The sequence below is a fragment of the Crinia signifera genome, chromosome 1, assembly GCF_055691185.1.
Source record: "Crinia signifera chromosome 1, ASM5569118v1, whole genome shotgun sequence".
Taxonomy (NCBI): domain Eukaryota; kingdom Metazoa; phylum Chordata; class Amphibia; order Anura; family Myobatrachidae; genus Crinia; species Crinia signifera.
Genome location: NC_139217.1, coordinates 408846531 through 408856087, shown reverse-complemented (window position 1 = coordinate 408856087; position 9557 = coordinate 408846531).

The following is a 9557-nucleotide window of genomic DNA, read 5'->3' as shown; positions in this document are numbered from 1 at the left end:
ATCTGTTGCATATCTATGCCTTATCCAATGGTGTCTCTACTGGTTTGCTCCGGGGTGCGGTGCGCTGCAGTCCTGCTGACTGTAACATTACCTGTTGCACCCGTCTCCATTTCCATTTGCCATCAAGCCAGACCTCATCAAAATTCTGGGTGTCTGGTTCGGTGGAGATGGAGCGACCCTGAAGAACTGGGATGAAAGACTTGCAACGATGCGTCAGAAACTTGGACTGTGGAGCAGTGGCGTAACTATAAATTTTGCTCCCCCCAGCCAAAATAGTTTCTGCGCCCCCCCCCCCCCCCCGTAATGCCCCTTAAACATTACCCAGCACATCATTATGCCACTTACACTATATGTTCCACACCGTAAAGGCCCAGACACTATATACCAGACACTGTAATGCCACTTACACATTACGCACCCCACCATAATGCCCCTTACACATTATGCCACACACTGTAATGTCTTTTACACAGTACGCCACACACCATACTGACACTAAAGGCCCATACACACTGGGCGACTTTGAGCTGAAAGTCACTCAAAACAGCAGGTTTGAGTGGCTTTCAGCTCAAAGCTGCCCAGTGTGTATGGCCCGGCGATGAGCGCTACTGCGCACTCCCGGTATTGCCAGCAAATGAGCGGCTTTGAGGAAGGCCTTGCATAGCTCTGCGCTATGCAAAGCCGCCCTCCCCCCGCTGTCGGCACCAGACAGGGGGAAAGCCGCTCAGTGTGTATGCACTGAGTGGCTTTCCCCCCAGCGATAAACAGGATCATCGCTGTCCATACACACTAGGCATAGTCGCCCCGTGTGTCTGGACCTTTAGACATTACGCCACACACACCGTAATGCCCCACACACCGTAATGCCCCAAACACCGTAATGCCCCACACACATTACGCCAAACACCATAATGCAACTTAGGTTAGGCTGCTGGAGACAGATGGGAACAATTAGGGTTATGCACTAGGGGGAGGGTTAAGATGTGGGAGGGGTTAATTAGGGTTATGCAATAGAGTATCACTTGATTGGTGCTAAAGTGATATTTGTGATAAGACTCAACAGACCTGTATGCAGCAATCTATTTCAGGCACAGCAGGAGGGGTGCACCCTTCTCCTCGTCTTTCATCTGTCTCCTCCTTGGGGCTGTTCCCTGGTGCCTCATCAGTGTCCACGCTGCTTTCATGTCTTTTAGGTGTTGCCTCCTATGAACTCCGTCCACTTCAGGTACTGGCAAGCATATTTTACAGTACTCACCCGGCCCCCCTCCCCCTTCTGTTCTCCGGCGTTAACTGTGAGCTCCGAGTCCTGCCACTCAGCCACCAGGCGCTAGCGCAGGTGAAAGTTCCTGCTCACCGTGCGCTGGCTCTGCCAGGCATGCAGCATTTCCTCCCACGGATGCAGTACCTCCTTCTGTGTCTTCAAATTGCCGCATCTACTGTATACTGTTTTTCTGTCCGCCCCCAGCTCCGTCCAGAAAAGGTTCTTTCTGTCCGAGCGGCTACTCTGCGTCCGCCCGACAGTCAAGTGCGTCCGTCCCCCATACCCATACCCATACCCATACCTGTCTGCGCTGCTGCCCGGCCGCATCTGCGTCACTGTCCCGTCACTCGCTCCCGGCGCCGGCTCCTGCTGATAATGAAAAGTGACTCTTAGAAAATGGCTGCCAAAACTGTCTGCAATACGGGGGCAGCCATTTTCTAAGTGTCACTTTTCATTATCAGCAGGAGCCGGCGCCGGGAGCGAGTGACGGGCAGTGACCGCAGATGCGGCCGGGCAGCAGCGCAGCGGGTAACTATAGCACCGCAGCCCCCCAGGCGCCCATAGTTACTCTGCGCCTCCCCGCCATGGCGGGGGCTGCGGTGGCTTAGTTACGCCAGTGCTGTGGAGTCTCAAAGACCTTACGATCAAAGGGAAAACATTTGTGTTGCGGAATGAGATTCTTCCCATTTATCAGTACACCGCCCAGGCCTCGCTACCTCTGGCCATTATTTACAGGCTAGCATTTAAAAATCCTGCATTAGAGAAAATTTACAAATACTGCATTTAGTAAGAATTATGGGTACTGCATTTAATAAAATAATAACCAAATAAAACATTTAAAAATGACCCAAATCGTGGGCGCATACTCAATAAAACAAATCTATATAGGATAAAATAAATATACGGTTCTGTCAAAAAGGCCTATTAGTAGAATAAAGTGCCTGTGGAATAGCTGAGCATTGGGAGATAGGAGAATAGAAATAAATGGTTAAATATTATCATAGTATCAACCTAGATGAAATAAAAAGTAGCAGGGTCAGCTGTGTAGCAGATAAACAATTGTATATTATTCACAAAAGCCATTTATATTTGTAGTCTACATTAAGACCATGGGGACATAATGTTCTAAGCATAAAAATGGTTTTCATTTCTAATTTAGCCAATCTGGAGTCGACGTCATTGGTTCTCCAGTTGTATTTGCATAATGCAAGACCGCAGAGGCTCTTCTGATGTTTTATACCACAGTTGTGTTTGTTCTGAAAGTATAGTGAGATGTTATGCAGCTCATGTCCTTTCTTTATGTTTCTGACATTCTGCTGGTTCATCCTACATATTAATAGCCACAATCACATTCTAAAATGTAGATCAGATTATTAGAGCTGCACGTGATAAAGTCCTTGATATTATACATCTCAGACAGGGCAGCCATCAGAAATTGTGGGGCCCGCTACTAACCAAATAGGCAGGGCCCCCCTTCCCTTTCCCAGACATCTGGAATGCCTGGTGATACCTGTGTTTACAGCACCCGCCACACTACGTGCGTCAAGGGAAATTTGAACCTTGTTTATGACAAATTATACTTTATAAACTCCAGTCTGCCTGCTGTCAGATGTGATGTTGGACTTAAAGTATTGAGTGATTTTTTTGCTTAGTTTTACACATTTTACATATGCTACAGTTACCAACATGGTAAAATCTTTTAGATAATATGTGCATTGTTCTTTTTGATGTAGGTATGCGCTTTTTACCGGAATGTTTCCCGAGTTGTCAGCCCCTCTATATATGAAATTGGGCTGATCTCCTAGATATTCTTTTAAGGTATGGTCTCTAAGGTCATCCCAGTGTTTTCTAATTATGTTTTCCAGCTGTTTGTGTTGGGAGGTGTACTTTGTGATGAACAGGATTTCTTCTATCGTCTTATCTTTCTTTCCAGTACATTCTTCAAAGTGTCTGATCTTGACAAATTCATGCTTCTTTCTTTCACCTTTTGTATGATATCAGCAGTGTAGCCCTTCTCCTTAAAGGATATCTCCATTTGGTGGGCTTGATCTTCACATACCTCCATTTCTGTACAATTGTGGCATAATTGCTGAAATTGGCTATAGGGAATAATTTTAATTCCCACTCTTATGCTGGATGCTGTCATGACTGATATATGAGTTGCAGTCTGTCGGTTTAGAGTAATTTGTGGTTACAATGGTTTGTCCCTCCTGGAATGGGTCATGCTGCCTCCCAACATGACCCATTCCAGGAGGGACAAACTACTCTGCTCCTGGACTTTCCTCTTAATTTATGATTGCCATCACCTGTTTTGAATAGGTTAACTAATAATAAGAAAGGTGCTTCACTACAGGTGATGGCAATCATAAATGAAGAGAAATGTTCAAGAGCAGAGCATTCTGTCCCTCCTGGAGAGGGCCATGTTGGGAGGTATGCTTTAAGATATATCATTATGTCGAGGAAGGTGTGCTATAAACGGAGAAATAATGATAATTCCTGGGGATGTAACAGTCTGCTGCTAATGAATTAAAAAACCTGATTTGACTGTTTCACACTTGCTGCATATGCAGAGAGGATGCTGGGAAGTCAATGACGTTGTTTTAATCATGTCTCTTTTTAGTTGTATTATACACACCATGGAAACATAAAATAATTATACATAAAAAAGCAGGACATATAATAAGACATGTTGTGAAAATTGGATGAGGGGCGCCACTTGTGTGTCCTGATAGGGTGATTTTAATAAAACAATATTCCCTTAAAAAAGGGTGTCAGCCAGTCTTTAAAGAAATAGAGTATTGGTATATTACTCCAAACAAAAATGTATACAGTGAATAAAGAAGCATCAACTAATTGTTTTGTAGCAATCAAGGGCAGCCTGTACTGTCCCCATTAGAGGCTGCCCTTGATTGCTACAAAACAATTAGTCCCGCTTCTTTATTCACTGTATACATATAATAAGACATATTTAACCCAGATTCTTTTTTCCAGAATGAAAGCTACTAGGAAAGTGTTGGAGGCTTTTAAAAAGTGTCAAATTGATGATTTTTGCACTTTTTAATAATTACTGAAAAATTATAGTTTTTTTTTCATAAAATTAAAGTGGGTGATTCTGATAGTACTGCGAGTTTGGCCCCGCTCCGATGTTTGGGACTGCGCAAGCGCATGGTCTATTATGCACATGTGCAGGCCACCTTTGAGAATGGCTTTGGTGAATTGCATAGTCCCCGAGCCATTTGCATACTGTCGCCGAGCCATCCCACAGTGCTGTGCTGCCCAAGCCAGTGACCTCCTCCTCCCTAGCCATGTACATCCCCTTCCGAGTGCAGGGAGGACAAGGCAGAGCCCACCCTGCAGCAGCAGCAGCAGGCTGTTTCTTAAAGGGCAGCTGTTATCGCAAGAGCTGCCCTTTGTGATATTAATTGCATATGTGATTAGCATCACTGCGGTAACTGGCGGAGGGGGGCAAAGTGGGGCGGTGGATGTTATTGCATCCTCCCCCTAGGATGGAAGTGGTTATCACTGATGTCAGAGCCACCCAAAATATACGTGGGCATTTTCACAAACACACCCAGAAAACGCCATGTTTCTGACCCTAAAAGCTTACTTTATGTCAGTCAAGTGATGGCAATCAATCGCAGCAAAAGAGCCCAAATTGCACGTGAAGGGCAGCATGTCCGATACGACGCATGGTCCCGTGTGCATCACATCAGAGCAGAGTTGCCGACTTTCACAGTCTCCTCTCCGGGAGAACCCCGGAGAGGAGACTGTCAGCATCACTTCTGGGGGCGGGGCCTGATGGAGACATCATCAGTCCCTGCCCCCAGTAATGCAAATCCCGCAATATGCGGGTCTCCGGCGAGGGGGCGAGGCTAAATATGCATGATTAGCATATTTAGCCCCGCCCATTCCGCCGAAAAGCCAGAATCGCTGCAATTTCAAGCTTCTATAACCAGGTACGTTAGGGGCGGAAGGGGGTCTGCCGGAATCCGGGAGGGTGGCCCACCTTTCCGGGGGGCCGGGAGGGGGACCCGATTTTCGGGATCCTCCTGGCCATTCCGGGAGGGTTGGCAACCCTGCATCAGAGCCTGCGAGTCGGACTGGCTGCAGCAGCAATCTCTTGCTATTTGCTATTAAGCCGGCCAGTCTGGGCTGGGATTGCATGTGATATATCACATGCAAAAGGACCACATGCGATCCTGCCACTCCAGACCTTCTCTGACAACTCAAGGGAGGATTGCAGGTGACTTCTCGGAGCAGAGATGTCGCCCTTATGTATGACCACCTTCAGAAAACCTGTGTTTGTCCCTGTGAAGAGCTGGTTTCTATGTTGTTATTTGTATGATTTAAAATGTATTGTCACTACTGCCATCTTGTGTTCAGCTTTATTAGTACATAACTTTTAATGTGCATTTTTAATTTACTATTAATCACATTTAAGCATAAGGGCTACAATCAATGTTCCCTCTAATTTTACGAAGGCTGTGTGCGGCTAAAGATTTTGGCTGTGCAACTTTGGAATGAAATTTACATTTTTTGTGCGTCACTTATATATAACTGGAAAATGACGTTCAGCATTTGTGTTAACTTTACTTCAAAATGATATTAAACATTCAAAATACAGTACACAATGTAGTTAATGGATGAAACACACATTAATTGAGTCCACAACTGCAAAAAGGGACCACTGCTGCTTTGTGCGCTCAGTTGTAATGTCTGTGCGCACCCTCGTCAAGGTGTGTGCGCGCGCACGTGCGCACAGCTTAGAGGGAACACTGGCTACAATGTGAAGGTTTTCAACTGACAGTAATAGCTATTATTTAACTTCCCTTTAGAGTGCTTGGGCCGTTCTGTACATGTATGGCAGACATTGCCAGAAAGGTTTCTAGATCCTGGAGCGTGGCAATTGTGACAGATTCATCGATCCCTTGGAAACCTATGGGGACTGCGGCTCTTGTCAGAAATGCAGGAATTGTGGCAGATATGGGGATATCTGCAGCAGGCTCTCCATCATACATTTGGGGACCCTTAATATTTAGCTGTTTTGGGGGGATATGCTGCATATATTATTTGATAAATATTAGGCATGAGCATGTTCGAATCTCCAAGATCCGAATGCACCCAAACCTCACTATCTGAGGTGAGATCCGAGCAAGGCTCACGTGTTCCCCCCAAACTCGGATCACTGGACAAGGCAAAACATCATCATCCCACTGTCAGATTCTCGCGAGATGTGGATCCTATATAAGTCCCACGGCAGTAGGGCGGGGATGGAGATACAGGAGGTACAGTGGCAATTGCAGGATTTTTAGAGGGGGGTTTCCAAACGTAATCCAAAGTCTCCTACTCTGACGCACATTGGAGTAAGTATGGGAGTCTGGGGGAGTGGTTACAGCCCTGAAAATTGGTCTGATTATACACTGGACACTGTATGGAATACAGTATTAATATTTAACAGTACAGATGGTCTCTATAGTATAGACTGTTTTAAACATTTAAATAAGATAAGTGGTCAGGAAAAGGTCAAATATATAATAAATAAATACACAAACATAATAGTTAATTACTGGCAGTGGCATTGAAAGGGGGGGAGCAGTTACATTTTACCTGGCCATTCACAGCCAGGCCTTGGGCGTTCACATTTTGGTGAACGCGCATGTGCACTTTTCCGATAATCGTGTCCGCTGTGTAAATCCCAACCTATGCGAACAGGTCTGAATACTGCCCAGGATCGCATTGCAATATGCAATTCTTTCTCCTGTATTCTCCTGCACTCTGCTTTTGTCGGGAGTTGGGGATCAGCACATTTGCGGTTAGCGTTGACCCCTGGCTGACCCTGCTGAGCGCACTGCTTCATAAGCTACTGCCATCTCAGAATGGCAGTAGCCCAGGGATGCACTGCAATGCTGCCCGATATTGATATATCAAGCATTATATATAGAAACCTAAGGGGGATGTGACTGGCGGCGGGACAGGAGGAATCGCAGCAGGGATTGGAGATTCCTGCTGCATTCCCTCCTGATACATTCAAGGGATACTTAATATTTGCGATAAATGGGCCCCAGACTGTGATTGGTTGCTATGGGCAACATCACCTCTTTTCATGTTTGTCCAGTCAAATTAACTCAAAAAATTGACTTTCAAAAATTGCGGGAAAGCTGGAAGTGTTTTAAATTCACTTGGGGCATCTCAAATCGCATTTTCTATGGGCAAAAAAACACAACCTTTTTGGTATTTGTTTTCCAGTTTTTTTTTATAATTCGAAAACAAAGCCTTTTTGTGCAGAAGTAAAAGTTGTAGAGCATTAAATTCTGCATCAAATGAGCACCGACACTTTGAAATTCAAGCAAGTGGTATGGTCAGAATCAGCAGTCAAAAATGGGCAAATTGTACCATTTTGGCATACCTATTTTGATCCCTAGATTGTTAGTAATCATTTGATGCAGAATTAAATGCCAAAACTTAGAATATAGTGGGGTTCTTATTTGTATTCTTAATATTAATAATGTGACTGGCATCGCCGTCATATTTCATTTACAAATTTTTATTCCGGAGGGAAATTTACAAAGCAGTCGTATTTGGTTGCTTTGTATTTTCCGATGGCGTATGAATTCGTATTTATGAATTTGTATCGGGAGCCTGCACAGATCAGTCAGATCCGTGCAGGCTTCAGTGTAAAAAAAAAGAGAAAAATAAATAGTTTTAAAAAAACAGGGACTAAATTAAATAGGGGTTCCCAACCAGCCAGCAGGGTAATGCCACAGCCGGGGGGTCCTACAGCCAAAGCATTACCCCCTGACAGGTCAGCCTTGGCAGGGGTCCTGGGGAAGTGGGGACCACCCAAGCCCCCCCCCCCCCCCCCAGGGCTGGCAACAGAAATCTTAGGGCGTGGAACCCTGATATCTCGGGGGGCCCCCAACACCGAACACGGATTCTTATTACATTGAATATTGAAGTATAGTTTTTATTATTAGAAGTAAATAGAAAATTTATATTTACAATGCTATAACACGAGAGGGCAGAGATAGGAGGGCACAAGCCTTTTTTTTATTATTATTATTTTTTTATTTTATTTTTTTATTTACACTGCAGCCTGCACGGATCTGACTGATCCGTGCAGGTTGCCAATACGAATTTGTATTTAAAATATGAATTCGTATCGGCAAAAATACGAATCCATACGACATCGGAAAATACGACTGCTTTGTAAAATCCCCTCCGGAATACAAATTTGTATACGGCTATACCAGTCGTATGCATTCATATTCAGAATACAAATGCGAAAATTCTTATTCGTATTGTTAGTAAATTTCCCCCAATATCTATGTAGAAGAAGAGGGTTTCCCCCTGGTTCACTTAAGCTCTTAATTGTGACTGCAAGATTTTATGGTGATGAAACTCTATGAAATCTGTAGGACATTTGCACAAAAGCAAATGTGTGCCAACAGCCTACAGTAACTCAGTAAGTACAATTTATATTGATGGAAGGTTAGTTTCACCTTTTAACTCCGGAGACCCTGCACATTATGTTCCATAGAAAAAAACACATATCTATGCATATTATTTGTATGGCCCGATTCAGAGTTGATCAGCAAATTCACAAGTCGAGTGACAGTGTATGCGTGAGCCCATAGCAAAAGAAAATTTATGGGGCAGCGATATATGGGACAGCGATGATCGCTATCATCGCTGGGGGGGAAAGCCGCTCAGTGCATACACGCTGAGCGGCTTTCCCCCTGCCCGGTGCCGTCAGCGGGAGAGGAAGGCTTTGCATAGCGCAGGGCTATGCAAAGTCATCCTCAATGCCGCTCATCTGCTGGTAATAGCGCTCACCGCTCATCGCCGGGACATACACACTGAGTGGCTTTCCCCCTGCCCGCAGGGGCTATGCAAAGCCATTCTGTGCTGGTAATAGAGCTCACCGCTCATGGCCAGGCCATACACACTGGCGACTTTGAGCTGAAAACCACTCAAACTTGCTGTTTTGAGACGCTTTACAGCTCAAAGTCGCCCAGTGTGTATGGGCCTTAACAGGAAACCAGCATTTGGGAGTGGACACCTGCTATTTTCTGTGAGTGTCCAAAACTATGCAGGCATGACCAGGCGTTTTAAAAATCAGTCACAGATTTGTTGAAGGGTCAGAGCTACTCACATTTGCACAGACTACAAAAAAAACATTTGATGGTTCAGGAATTGTGTATGGACAGTATGTGTGAGTGGAATTACCTGGCCATGTTTTCTTGCTGTTTGGGTGACGGCTATATTCTTGCAGTCATCTGCAACTTTGCACAGTAAT